Source organism: Sander lucioperca, chromosome 8 (genome assembly GCF_008315115.2).
Source record: "Sander lucioperca isolate FBNREF2018 chromosome 8, SLUC_FBN_1.2, whole genome shotgun sequence".
Taxonomy (NCBI): Eukaryota; Metazoa; Chordata; class Actinopteri; order Perciformes; family Percidae; genus Sander; species Sander lucioperca.
The window spans coordinates 37,103,918-37,119,245 of NC_050180.1; the positions used below are offsets into that span (position 1 = coordinate 37,103,918).

Below are 15,328 nucleotides of genomic sequence, written 5' to 3' on the forward strand. Positions count from 1 at the left end.
TGCCTTCCCCTGTCCTTAAAATCTCTCACCTGACAGCATGAAAGATTACTTTAACAAAAGAAAGAGCTTTCCGCATGGTTTGTTTCATAGAACACGAGGTGCTGAGAACTGCAAGATGAACTTAAATAGTCAGGAAAAAAATACAAATATTGGTGGTCATGACTCCACATTTAGCCTATTAAATGTTCAGGTCTGTGTGCGATCACTACCACAAACATCTAGTTTTTTTTTTCTGAGATTCCCAAAACACTTTATTAAAATGACACCCAGAGAGCATGTACGTTGACCCCAAACTCAACAAGTGTTTCTGTAAGTAAATTTACCTTACAAGTGGCTCTCAGCCAGAAACAGGCAGCCCTTATTAAGCGGACATGATGTTTTCCCTTAACCTAATATCACTTGAATCAACTAACTTACCTATTTATCTGAATGCACCAGTAGTGTTTGTGCAAGAGAGCGTTCACAAGTTCGATACAGCACTTAAAACACAGCAAAGATTCAGAGCGGCTACAAGAGGCTCATTAAATTTTGATGCTCTCCTCTCTCTGCAGCTCTTATCCAAGGTAATGGAGGCTAATTAGTGCTTACACATACACAGCATCATTAATGGGGAGTAACAGGTTCTGTCCTCTTGATTTAGATGACTCTCAGTGCTTCCTGGACCGGAGGATAAAAATTAGTGCTGAATGCCTGAACTGTGAACCAAGGAAATTCTGTGCTCAGACACATTGGAACCAGGCGGTGTGGATGTTTTCTGCAAGTAAACAACGTATAAACATGTTCCTGCAAGGCCCTTTTGCACTGTGGTAATTTTTTCAAGCTACTTTGTTTGGTACCAAGGAGTTTTACCTGAACTTTGACAGCAGGAACGTAGCTCTAGTTTTCATTTCTGCAATCCAAAAACTCCTGAGGTAGTTCCTTCTGATGGTCAAGGAACTGACTGGAAAGAGTGTTGAATGTTACTGACTGGTCCAGACAAAGAAAGAGCATGATGATAAGGAGAGAGAACAAGTGACTTTATTTGCTGAAAAGAAATGACTCATGAACATTTTGTGATTCCCAACCTCTATGGTTAACCAAGAGCTTTTGGGAGGCACTAACAATGATGTTGTACTGCTGATTGAGGCGTCAGATCAGAAAACGCTTCTGTGTCGTTCTAAAGGGCAGTTACAAACAAGGTATTTTCCGTTTAATTCAGACAGCTTTTGGGTAAATGTCTGGTTAGTCTATATCCACGACGTTCCACTTACGGTTGGCATTTTAAACTGGTGGATTTATGAGGACTATGGTTAACTGCTCCTCAGATCTCTGCAGGGTAAATCCAGACACCTAGCTAGACTACCTGTCCAATCTCAGTTTTCCCTCCCACGACTAAAACAACCTTTGAACGTACACGTTCCACCAAAACAAGTTCCTTCCCGAGGCTATTTTGCAGCGGCACAGTGGCTCCGTTCGGTGCTTAGCACCAACCAAGACGATTGTTAACGAGATGTTATAGACAAACCAAGGTTCTTGGTGACTAAGAGGTTTTGTGGCAGTATAACAGCATCAAGCTTCTTCCATCTTTGATCCTTATTGATGGTCAATACTCTAACAACTACCTTTATCTTTCAAAATGATAGTTTGGATGTTTTGACGTAACATGGGAATCTTTCCCTGCATTATCTTCTCTGCAGTTGCTTCATCCATTTCTCTCTGTCTTCCAGTGAGAAGATCTTGTCATATGATTTGATAAAAGCATTTAGACAGCAGTTTCACCATCTTTCATGTCTGCTCAGAGAGGCCAGACCTGAAACATTCTGGTCAGGAAAACTGAACGAAATCATTTTAGATCTTGTTTGACAACATCTCAGCAGTACTGGATATATCTTTTCTTTCTATCTTTCTTTTTTTCCCTTCCTGCCTTCCTCCCATCTTTCACCCTGGTTTTAAGGTTTTTGAAGACTGAGTTTTAGAAACAGCTAATCCTCTGTCTCCCATCCTGCTATTTCACTCTCATTACCTGAATTACTGTCATTTTCTGTTGCAGCTTGCCAGAACACAATGATTGCATAGAGGGCTGAGAGACAAAGCAGCAGGAGAGCACTCTCTGTTTCCAATGATGGGTACATGCAAGTCTTTTTTCTTCTTTTTTGCATGTGTTTTGTTTTCATCTTGTTTGTGATCTCTGGTTGCTTAAAAAACTACTAGAATGGAATTTGAAAAAATCAAAAATGATTTTGTTGCCCAGACTGTCCAAGGACAACACTTTTGTATTCAGTTTATTTACTAAGAATAAATAGATTTTAATTAACATAACATAAATGTCAAGCCAATTTTGAAATGTCACAAATGAAAATTGGATTTGTTTCCATTAAGTTGGGGGATGTATTTATGACATTCACAAAGCCTTATTCATTCTTTCACCTAATGCGTGTGTATTGTATGCAACATGGTGACTCTTTACAACTTAAAGGGATACTTCACCGATTTAGCATTAAGCTTTGTCTCAGTAAAAACACGGTAGTATTTTTGAATGACTGTGCTTCCCTCCCTCATGTCCCCCTGAGAGTGGAGATCTCTGTATTGTGGGTCTGCAAAAAAATCTTCCAATGACGTAAAACGATGATTTTTGCGTCATCGGAAGATTTTTGCCCAGAGGCAAAGTACTACAGCCAGTACTAGGAGCTACTTCCGCATAGCCCGTAGGGGGTTGGACTGCGGCATTCTCCGAAATCTCAAAAACCAAAACGACTGTCAGCCATCTTGAATCCTCGCGTAGCTTAGTGGCTTCTCAGCATCAAAACTTTAGATAGATTTATTCATCCCGAAGGAAATTTTAGAACAACAATTATGTGCATTAAAACTACCGCACGTGTACCAACGGGATACATTGGTACAGATCAGAGAATATGCAGGACAGACGGAATACTCGACACAGCTTCGCCCGCCTGCTATGGAGACCAACAGTGTTGCTTGAAGCCTCTGGCCGGTGAAGGGACATCATCAGCGGGGAACGTTGAACGAGTTTGCCTGTGAAAAACTAACGCTAGTCGGCCACCTGTTCCATCAATCCTGCTTGCAAGTGTCCGCTCATTAGACAACAAACTGGACTACATCCAACTTCAATGAAACTCCCAACGCGAGTTCAGAGACTGCTGTGTTTTTGTTGTTGTGGAAACAATTGCTGTATCGAACTATCCAGCTACGGACTATCCAGCTACCAGTCTAGCTACTCTACTAGCTAGCTCTGTCGCCGGGTAAGGCTAGCTAGTGGAGGTGAGCTGTGTTAACACGGACTGCCTGGTGCAGAAATGGGGTGCTTGTATCCAACTAACTGCTAACTGCTGGTGGAGTTTGTGACTGTTAAATGCAGACCATTCTACATTACACGCAAATTTGTATACTCGGTGATACAGTCTACCTAGCGCTAATGCTAGTAGCTAGCTATGTGTTAGCTGAACTTTACGGAGCATATCATGTGTGTCCATTGGAGGGACAGTCACAGCTAACGAAACCCCTAATGTTCACAACAATTCATTAAATTAAAATCGGACACCATAGGTAGCTTTATAAGACCTTGGGGTAGATGTTATGTAAGTGGCGTGACGAAATTCAAACTGTAAATATACGAAAGTTATGCCGAAAATGAAGCTAACTAGCTGCTAGCTGTACACATAGGATTGGAGGGACAGTCGCAGCTAACGAAACCCCTAATGTTCACAATAATTCATTAAATTGAAATCGGACACCATAGTTAGTTTTACAAGACCTTGGGGTAGATGTTATGTAACCCAGTAAGCACACATACGTCGCGGCGACGTATTGGCGATGTAATCAAAATGCATCGGGGATACATAGTATTTTGGTAGTTTGTGTTTCAGCGACATATAGCCGCTCTCTCCGTGACGTATACATATATACATCGTTCTAAGGTATGCCATACGTCGTAGAGATGCAGGCAATATACATTGTTCTAACGTATGCCATACATCGTAGAGATGTAGGCTTATATATGTCGTTCTAACATCTGCTATACATCTTACAGATGTGGTCATCTTCCTATTATTATAGTACAGATGTCAGGCTCTACATCCACCAGATATCATTTATACCGTCTGCAGATGTCAGGCGCTATATACCGTATATGTTATCCTAACATACCTTTACTCTTTAAATGTTGATAAAATAAATTACAAATTACTTACCTTAGTACACTGAGAAGATTTTAGATAGGGGGCCTAATTAACATTTTACTGCTATAACTACTACTACTTTATAATAAACTATAGCTACAGTCCAATAATCATAGGTGTGATTGGCAAAGGACAAAAAAGCAGGAAAATATACGGCGCACCCATGACGCTGCGACAGCCCCCTCCCCCCCTCATTTAAAAAAAAAAATAAACCATTAAATGGCACTTTCTGGAGAGTTTTGTGCAAAGAAATGGAGAAATTGAGTCTTACATGATATGTAGGTATTAGGGCATTTAGCATTTACATTACTGTTAATCAGTCATCACTTGATCACACATTGCATTACCTTGTTATAATATAAATAATAATAGTGCCACATGAAGAGACAGTGCAGCATATGACAGTAGCAACAGCTGAGAAGATTTGGGTCTGTGGTGACCAGGTCCACCTCACACAAACTTCCTTCTCCTATTCTCTCTCCTTACTACCACACCCACACCAAAACACACCCACACCCACACCAGCCCACATTACCACGCCCATGCAGCCCCACCCACGGACATTTACGGATTTTTAAACATTTAATGTAACTGGCAAACAATGCTTTCTACTTTTTAAAGAGCACACGTTTATAACAAATTTTTATTTATGCCGTTTGTATGCTGTTACTGTCATTCTCTAGAGTATGTAGGTATGTAGTATGTATGTTGTCACTGTCTGTTCAATTGTCCGTGTTTCTCTGTTGACACTGTACATATTAAGTTATAACTCTAACTCTGCAATTTAAATGTTTTTTATGGCTGTCTGTGATTATACTTCAGGGTTTTTCCTTGCTCAGAATTTGTCTTTGCGGGAACACACAAAGCAGGGGGTCTGGGGGTCCTCCCCCAGGAAATTCTGAGGGTAAATTACTTCAATTCCTGCATTCTGATACATTTTTAGGCACCAATTTATGGTAAAAATGTCAATATTTATTGCAAGGAAATCACAAAATTCTGGTGGCAGGTAACAATTCAAAATACAAAATATAATGGAATATTATTATATTCAGTAGTCCAGTAAGGAGGCTTTCACATCCGGGACATGGGCCGGATACAACAACACTTGACCCTAAAGTCCAGTTGTTTGTATGATTGACTTAGGCTACTTAATCAGTGATGTTGAATATAGCCTAGAGTGTAACGGACCACCACAGTTCATACATACATGTGAACCGCGGATTAATTGCAGAGTTTAATCTACATAGTGTAAAACTACTACGTGAATGGGGCATAGCAGAAAGACAGAGCAGAGCGACGCTGCTTGTTCAGGGTTTTCATGTGTACTCCTATAGGCCTACACTTCGCATCAGGCGTTAAAACCAGCTGTACCGAATTAGACTACTATTAAACGCGAGACGTTTTTAACCGCTAATAAAACTGTCTCACTTTAATACTGATGCCGTCAGACGGCCGCGCGGACAGACAGCAGTCGGAGTTCTGGCAGAGCTCTGCGCCGGTCAGCAGCAGCTTCTCACTGTACAGCCGGTCCCCCAGAGCAGCATGATCACCGGGAGGGTCCAGCCTGAACCCTGCAAACGGAGATCCCGTTTGAAGGGGACATGATTGATTTTGACTGAACGTCTCAATTTAAGTAACCTCTGATCGGGTCGTAGCAAATTAAGTAGCTACACTAAGTTTAAGATTAAGTGTTGGTCATTCTCAACACCTTTCTACCCCCCACACACACACTTATCAACTCTGGACTCTGTGCTGCTGCCAGCCTGTGTAACGTACGTTACTCACCATCGATCGACTGTTAGCTTCAGCTGGCTAATGTTAGCTGTCAACCTCCCGACTAGCTAGTGATCTAGCGAGGATTAGCCCTTCAGACCACAGTGGACTTCAGTGGACTCTCCATCCAATCTCCCGACTGGACCTTCGTCTACCACAACTGCCGGACTCTTTCAAATACATGTACTCCCTGTCTCCGCCGAACACTTGGTAGCGTTGGTCAGCTGTCAGCTTACACCAGCTAGCTTCTGTTAGCTTTGACCGACTGACGGCTCGCCCAGCACATCTTTTCGCTGTAGAGCTCTTTTAGCCATGTTTCCCGGCTCAACACTAAGATGGAAAATGGTGCTCCTAAAATATTCCTCACTGCAACTTCTCAACGTCATCTGCTACGTCGCTTCAGCTTGCATTGCCAACATAAAATAAAAATATTGTCCCGTTGTCGGCTTCAGCTAAGAAGATAGTTCGCCCCCACACATCCAAAATTCTTATTCAAATAACCTTCCGCAACGATTGCAGGCTCTTTGGTGGAGCTCTGCTTTGAATGAAGTTACATCGTGACAAATTAATGGACCACTTGCGGAGTGATATGAAGACATGAGTCAGAGGCACAAAAAACGTTGACAGCAGTGACCGGTCATTATGTTTACCAATACCCCCGACCTGTGCCTTGCGACACCCCCCCCCAAAAAAAAAAAAAAAAAAAAAGATTTGCATGATTTACGAGAGCTTCATTTTCAGGTCAGAAAAGCCGGATTTCCGGAATTATCCGGAAGAATCACACCCCTGCCAATAATACCAGTCTAATCTGTAGAAATCATAGTCTAGAAGATGACAAACAATTATTAACCTAATTACTTGAAAACATCTTAAATCACTCTGTAGGATCGCTGGTATAAACAAGACCAGTAAACTTCTCACTTTTTGCTGAACAAACATTTATTTTGAACTATATAATTAATAAACATAAAAAACATTAACAAATATTAAAACATTAAACATTAAAATAAAGAATTATCTTGGCCGGCGGTGGTGGCAATTAGGTGCCAGCCGGAAAAACTCTTTGATGGCCTTCTCGGCCTCCACTTCCGTCGGCGCCTGGAGGACCGGGTTCCTCATTACTGCTGCTGTAATAAAATCGTTGGATTCGAATTATTATCATACTATTTATTTTGTTTTATCTAGTCTTCTCAGTTTTCTATAGAGGTAAATATAGTATAGAATGGTTTCTGCACAGCAAGTGAATAAGAGACTGGTTTAATTTAGTGGAATATATATATTTAAAAAATTTAATAATTCTGGATTCGCTTCTAGTGAATGTTAAAAATGTTAAAAACGTAACGTTTTAACCAAGGACCCTTTCAGTGTTAAGGCTGGTAAATTGATATACCCCGAAACAAATTATCCGCTGAAATATAGACGTTTCTTTCGCCATGCAAAGTCTATGTGAAAAGTCTTTCTGGGCCATGGGGTGCAGTACCACCGTTATCCACTAAACCCATGGTGGCTTTTAGACTCGGCGCTCTTCCTGGGGGCTTGGCCAGACCACATCAAGATGTTGGGTCTGGGAACTCTCCGTTGACAGGGCTCAATCCGAGGGGCGAGATAAACGGTTGTCTTTCAAACTCCCTCTGCATGCAATAGGATAGCGCTACAACCAGGCTGATCCTGCAAGAGATCATAAAGTAGTATTCACTCAGTTAAATTGCAGAAATCTACCACAAACATTCATAAAAAACAACTGTTCAAAAAAAAAACCTTAACCATCATTTAATGGCCTATCAAAAGACTACAACATTTTTTGTGAAATCAGAGATCTTTCTTACTGTGCATGCATTTTTTTTTCTCCATATTTAGCTTTGCGTTCCCCCATGTCCACACCAAGGCCCAGTATTGACAGCTAGAAACTTTGTATTATGAAATAAGACATCCAAGGGATGCATATAATTCTCCCAGTCTCTGCGTGAAGTAATGTAAACAAAAAATAAGTATACGCAAATTACACACCTCTCCAAGTATGATGAGAATGTCATTTTTCTCCCTGAACAGGATCGGCAACAGCAGGATTGAAAAAAATAAAAGAAAGTGTATTAGGTGAATGTACAGTGTATTTTGGTTGGTTAGGCCTTATCTTGTCTGAAGACAAATAGAAAAGAAATTTAGCTTAAATGGCTCCACAACACTAGGGGTGACCACGGCTGATCAGTGAGTCACTTACCAGGGACATCTTCGGTGAGGGCAGCCTCTCTTTCCTCCAAAGCCAGATCTGCAAGGGGAGATTTCCTTTGAGTCAGTCTAAGCACTGTGGGTACTAGGATCTTAAAGCCATTTTCAAATCTTCGGCAGATATTCATTCTGCAACACAGCACAAACAACAAACAGGAAACATGTCACAACATTATCATAGGATTTTAAAATTAAATTTCAAAGAGAACCTTTAGTAATTTAATATGAACTCCAACACAAATATAGGGAAATAAAACATGTAGACAAACCCTGCATGGACTCTTACAATAAAACAATAGTCTTAAAATGTATGGCAAATTAACCATACTGTAACAATACTGTTACAGTAAAAGTCCTGCAGTGTAGATGTTACTTAAGCAAAAGTCTGTAAGTATTATCAGGATAATGTAGTTAAACATTAAAACATGTTAGAAAGTGTAAAGGATCCAACCAGTTGTGTGTTTAATGGACTAATCATCTCAGTTTACTTTAGAATCAAACATCAGATTTTATAAACTACATGTGTTCTGTGAGCAGTAATCTTAATGTGTAAAATAACTAGTAACTAAAGCTGTAACAGATGAATGTAGTGGAGTAACTAAAGTAACTAGTAACTAAAGCTGTAACAGATGAATGTAGTGGAGTAACTAAAGTAACTAGTAACTAAAGCTGTAACAGATGAATGTAGTGGAGTAACTAAAGTAACTAGTAACTAAAGCTGTAACAGATAAATGTAGTGGAGTAAAAAGTAGAAAGTGAATGAAGATGAAAAGAAAAGACTTAAGTAAAGTACAAGTACCTCAACATTTAGACTGAAGTACAGTACTGGAGTAAATGTACTTAGTTACATTCTACCCCTGCGTTCGGACTACAAAGACTGTGCAAGATTATGCATTACAGTGTGTACACCCTAATGCATAATGTTACACTACATAAACTACCGGAGCCAGGTGAATTCAGATCCAGATAAAAACTTCTTCAGTAGTAACCTTTACATTTTATATTATTTATATGTCTATGAGATTATAGTTATTTTCCATGGTTCTACTTGGGCCTAATGTTATAACAATCACATAACATTACTGTTACCGGTACCTTGATTCCACTGTAGCCTTCTCTGAATGTACCGGGACAGGCTCAACGGTTAGTGTCACGGTTTCTTTCCACTGCTGTACAAATCGGTTGAATTTGGCTTGCTTCTTAAACGATCCTTCAAAGAGGTATGAAACCATCCTCTCAGTCAATCCATAGTCCACTGCTTCTCCGTCAACTTCATTATCTAACGTACAATACAGAAAAGAAAAACAGCAATGTTAACCACCACTGTGGTAACAGCATAATGTAACGTTACACATTTAAAAGGCACATTATGCAATCACGCTTCTCTATCATCCTCCGTTTGGTCCGGACCTAATATCCATATAAAAACACAAAGTAGGGTGCCCAGATAGATCAGTTGGTAAAGCGGGCGCCCATATATATAGAGGTTTACTCCTCGATGCAGCGGCCGTGGGTTTGACTCCGACGTGCGGCCCTTTGCTGCATGTCATTCCCTTTCATGTCTTCAGCTGTCCTGTCTATTAAAGGCCTAAAATGCCCCAAAAATAATCTTTAAAAAAAAAAAAAAAAAGTATTTAGGCGTACCTCATTAGAGACGCTGGAAGTCTCTCTCACACACACACACACACACACACACACTATATTAATATAACGTAACGTTAGGCCTATAGTATCTTACTTTTTTATTAATGATAATAAGCGGGTTATTTTGAAAACAGCAGCTAGCTAGCTAACGTTAAATGTTAAGCTTAGCTAGCTACTCGAAAGGGAGGTTAACCGTTGGTCGGTTCTGTCAGTTAACGTTAACGTGACTGGTGTTGTAACTTGACGTTAGTCTTTGTAGGTTAATTAACGTTAACATTACATGGTTTTACGAAAATGTTCTAAGACAGTTTGACGATAAAATAAAGAATAAATCATCATTTCAAACCCTCACTGGCTACCGATAGTCACATTCCGCCCAAATGGCTTTGCTTTACCATTAACATATATTTCAGAACAGAAGACTTTTAGGCGGCAAAGACGCTTTTTATCGTTCTCCTCTGACGCAGTCCAGCTAACGTTTTATAGCTAGCGTTAACGTAAGTCAGAAGAAAAGACTTTTCGGCGGCAAAAACGCTTTTTTCTCCTCTGACGCAGTAGTTTTATAGCTAACGTTAATGTTAGCTAGCTATCTCGATGGTCAACTGTAGCTAAGTACCGTTAGCTAGCTAAGTACCATGTCGTAACATGTAGAATGGCAATATGGGACATACTACTGCTAATGTTTTAACTAACTAACCTGTTAACGTTAATAATGGCAATCATCAATGTCGAGTGTAGCTAGCTAATGTTGCCAGAGTATGAACTTGGCTAGTGCTAACGGTAAAGTTAACTTCCAACTTTGAATATTAACACCCCAAACACAGATTAAAAATGCACATAATTTACCTTTGAATTTACTTCGCTCCTCTTCAGTGACCTTTATTCCAAAACGAAGTAAGCCCGTGATTAAATCCTCCGTTGTTAAATGTCCAAGCGCCATCCTCCCGACTTTGATCGACACTGACGGAGACTGACAGTTGAGGAGCATCTCGCTGCAGTCTGCGGGAAGCGGGGCTTGACATCAAGCCCCGCCCACATCCAAGTCAGTCATTTTTTTTTTTTACCTACGTCGTCTCCCCATACGCTCGAACCATACAGTCTATGGCTCGAACGGACCAAGACGGTAGCAAACCTCATATCCTCTTGTTTCACATTAGATGACAGAAACTGATGTAAGCTAAACACAAACGACATTTCATGCAACAACAGTGAACTGTAATTGGGTCCGTGTACTTTTTCGTTCATTTGATTTCCGACTTTGAAACGAAAAGAGTGGTTCGGAAATAACGTAAGACTGCTCCGGTGAAAGCCTTGTTTTCATGAGCTTCTGGGGCTAGCTGCTAGCTAGCTCGGAAGCTACATCTGATGGAAGGCAGGTTGCTAATTAGCCAATGCTAAAAAGTATGGAAGTATCCTACTAGTTGCCCCTGCTTTCTATCAATATTCCTCAGTATTTGTCTTTTGGTGTAGTTTGCTAACATGCTCGTAGACATGTAAATGAACTGTTTGCGTGCTAGTTAAGTCAACGGTCAACACCTTTTATATTGTAACGTGAAAGCTCAGGCTGCGTTAGCTTCAGCTAAACCACAGCCGCAACTTGCACTGCCCCGTTAAAATGCAACTTCAACCCTCGGATATAACGGTAATCACGTAGCGATTTTACTGTATCTAGACATCTGTATGTGTGTTCGACCTTTTGAAATACTTAGATTAGGTGTGTTACTGTGCAGGTAATATCCGAGGAGCATCTGGCATGATTGTGAGTTCTCCTGAACCAGACTGAGAGACCATTTAAAGACTCAGGAACCCTTTGCAGGTGTTTTGGATTAATTAGCTGATTAGAGTGGGACACTTTCAGCCTAAAATATTGAACCTTTTCACAATATTCAAATTTTCTGAGGGTTTTCATAAACTGTAAGCCATAGTCATCAAAATTATAACAAATACAGGCTTGAAATATCTCGCTTTGCATGTAATAAGTCTATATAATTAGTTTTACCTTTTAAGTTGAATTACTGAAATAAATGAACTTTTGCACAATATTCTAATTTTTCGAGTTTCACCTGTATGCTTCTGGTTCACCTGTTAATTGTTAAAGCAAAATCGCCCCTTTGTACATTTGGTTGTGACTGAATTCTTGCTGTTAATATGAAAGTCCATAACGAAACAACACACCATTATACTTTTGAGGGCTAAATTAAATGAAATATGGTTCGTTTTCCGTTTGAACACATTGTCATCAATATTAACAAGGTTTAAAATGACCCATTTTTCAAATTTGGATATCATTTCAAAATCAGAAATCAGTAGTAACTACATGAAAACTTCACTGTTGCATGAAATATCGTTTGTTTAGCCTAAATCATCAGTTTCTATCTAATGTGAATCAAGAGGCTATATCAGCTTCGCTACCAGGCTGTCTTTTTTTTTTTTTTTTTTTGTCTTCAAAAAACTTTATTATTCAAGTACAGATCCATAAACACATTGAAAACATTAAATGCATACATACATACACGAAAAAGGGGCGCATTAAATTTACATTAAAGAGGTTGTAAGGCATTGTAAATGTTCAGAGTCCGGATGGCTTTCTTATTTGTCAGTCCTTTTTTAAGGTTTTAAAATATAATTTCATGTCATTTTTAAATTGGTGACTAGCCTATTCGGTTTTCTTTCAGATCATTTACATTTATAGATATAAAATTTTCAAATAAAATTAAAAGATTCAAAATAAAAAACATGTCATTTATCCAAATAATTTTCTTCATAGTAAAAAAATTCTACCAGGCTGTCTGGTCATGGATGTATTAAGAGAACGGTCTTGGTCCGTTAGAGCGTATGGGGAATGACGTAAGCAAAAAAAAAAGACTGACTTGGATGTGGGCGGGGCTTGATGTCAAGCCCCGCCTTCCCGCAGACTGCAGCGAGATGTACTTGTGACAGTTGGATCACTGTCGATTCACTCATGTATCCTTCCGCGCTGAAGTATGTATGCTTCCGCCGAGTCGAGCTCTCGTTAGCATGTAGCTAGATCCTTTCAATAGAACACAACTTAAAGCGTTAATTATTTGTCTGTTTCAGTCTAATATAAATAGGGTAAAGGGTTTGAAAATTAAATTCTTCAATAGGCTACTGTTTGTGAATATAAATATAAATTATTACATAGGCCTACTCCTCATTAACATGATTAAAAATGATTCAAAAGGGACACTTCACCAAAAAAACATTCTGATTTATTTTGCCAGTGTCTACTAACTATGTGAAGACATATGGCTACTCAAAGATAATTTACACAAGTTCAGATTATTATAGAAAATAGCACACTAACACATTAAAAGTTGCTGGGCAGAATTCAGATTCACTGTCCATCACATCAACAGTGTGTGTAGTAAAGATGTCCAGACTCATTAAACGAAGCAGCATGTATAGATTGCGATCATAATAAGATGTCCAGACGCTCAATAAACGACGCTTCATTATGACCCGCGAACAACTGAGGAACTTTTAATACATCTCACCGACATAGTTAATACGTCGCTGCGATGTATAGATTGCGATCATAATAAGACCTCCAGACGCTCAATAAACGATGCTTCATTATTCTTCTTTATGACCCGCGATCAATTGCAGACGAAGCGATCAATTGCATACGTCGTGCCAACGTATGTGTGCTTACTGGGAAGTGGCGTGACGAAATTCAAACTGTAAATATACGAAAGTTATGCCGAAAATGAAGCTAACTAGCTGCTATCTGTACACAGGATTGGAGGGACAGTCGCAGCACGAAACCCGAGAACTGGTGACTTTCACTGGGTATGGAGGTTGCCGCTTTCTTGTCAGGCTGTGTACATGCTAATATGTGCTAATTTGCAATTAGCCATACATTTTCGTAAAACGGCCCATATTTGAGCTTTATATAGTTGATTTCTCGCTTAAAAAAAGTATCAGAAGTGAATTTAATAACAAAATAGCCCGACAAACAATGTATAACTTTGCAGTGTCTGAAATATGAGACCTGCTGTCTCGTCTCCAATGTGTTTTACAGCCTACCAAGTGCTAATGCTAGTATGTGTTAGCTGAACTTTACGGAGCATATAATGTGTTTCGTATGTCGTTTGTATATAATGTCGATTTTATATATTTTAATTGTGTAACCACTTGAGCCACAGTGAAACGTTTCGTGTATATGGTTGAAATGACAAAACAGTTGAATAGACGGGTTTCCTGTTTACAAACATTACAGGGGCAGAAAGCCAGATTGGTGAGCTGGGACCAATCCCATCAAGCAGACTAAAGGCAAAGCCAAGCTTAAATGGCCAAGTCTGGCTAATATGAGTGAGAGTTCGGTTCAATCAAAGAGGCTGAGATTAGCCCCAACTCAGTAACCATGGAAACTATGACTCTGGCTAAACCTCAACCATGGCTAAGCCAGAACTGTGGCTCAGGTTTCCGTTCCATCAATCTGAGCCTCAACCCTGTTCCACCAAGGTGGCTAATGTGAATGCCAGCCAAGTAACCATGGTAACTTATGCTGCCGGGCAAACCTGGTCTGTAGCAGGCTAAAAGTGAAGCTTAGCACCATCTATGATCAAAGAATGTCCAATAGACAGAAACAGAGTCACACAACTGTCATGGAATGATAAAATAATATGTAAAACATAAAATATAATATTTTGTTTTTATTATTTATACTAATATCAAATCAAAACCAAAGTTCAGTGTCTCTGACTAAGTGAGACACGACAGTAGTGTTGAAACATTTGAATGTTATGTTGGTGGGTCACGCAGGTCAGGCTGTGGAGACAGAATGGAACATTAACTACAGTAAGAACAATGACCTTTTGCTGTGCATTTGGATTCATACTTACATCCTTTTCCATCTTCCTGATCTCAAGTTTGATCTTCTTAATCTGTAGCCTCTTATACTCCGTTGCATGGAGGAGATACCGCTTATAAATTGCACGGATGTCCTATGATGACTTAATGTGTCAGTGCAACCAACTATGCAGTTAATGGTGGGTAAAAAGGAATGGCTACTCACTTCACTTCGTCCAGCAGATGTAGTCCTCTTGCCAGCTGGGGAAGGCCTAGGTTCCTGCAGGAGGGTGTGTGGTACATTATTAAGGTGTGATTTTAACATTTCAAACACAACCAGTACATTAATGATTAGGCTTACATCTTGGAGCTCACTGTCTCGACCGGTGAGTGTTTCATCATCGTCATAGTCATCATCATCATCATGTGGCTGTTGGCTTGGGCCTTCTCCCTGCAAATAGAGAAACAACAGTTAATGGGGGAGAGGGAGGGGGCTGACTGCATGTAGTGCAATGTTTCAACAGGTTAGGACCTATTGGGTCGACTTGAGTCCCGGCTGCATCCTCAATGTGCACTTGTGGTGGGTCAAGGAGAATAATTTGATCCCCTGTCACTATCAGACACACAGGTGCATAGTTAGTTATCCCTAATGAGGGTCTGTCACCAGAATAGGGGCAGTGATTGACAATACCTTCAAC

The 15,328-nt window shown here is 39.9% G+C and overlaps 1 long non-coding RNA gene across 1 annotated transcript; it reads right to left on the minus strand.

Annotated features, from left to right (window-relative positions):
- Positions 1-208: 208 nt before the first annotated feature.
- LOC116036884 lies at positions 209-1,006 on the minus strand. The gene is made up of 2 exons (XR_004101747.2): positions 850-1,006; positions 209-754 (listed from the first exon to the last, which is right to left on the minus strand). It is a non-coding gene; the product is annotated as an uncharacterized LOC116036884 (long non-coding RNA).
- Positions 1,007-15,328: the final 14,322 nt, after the last annotated feature.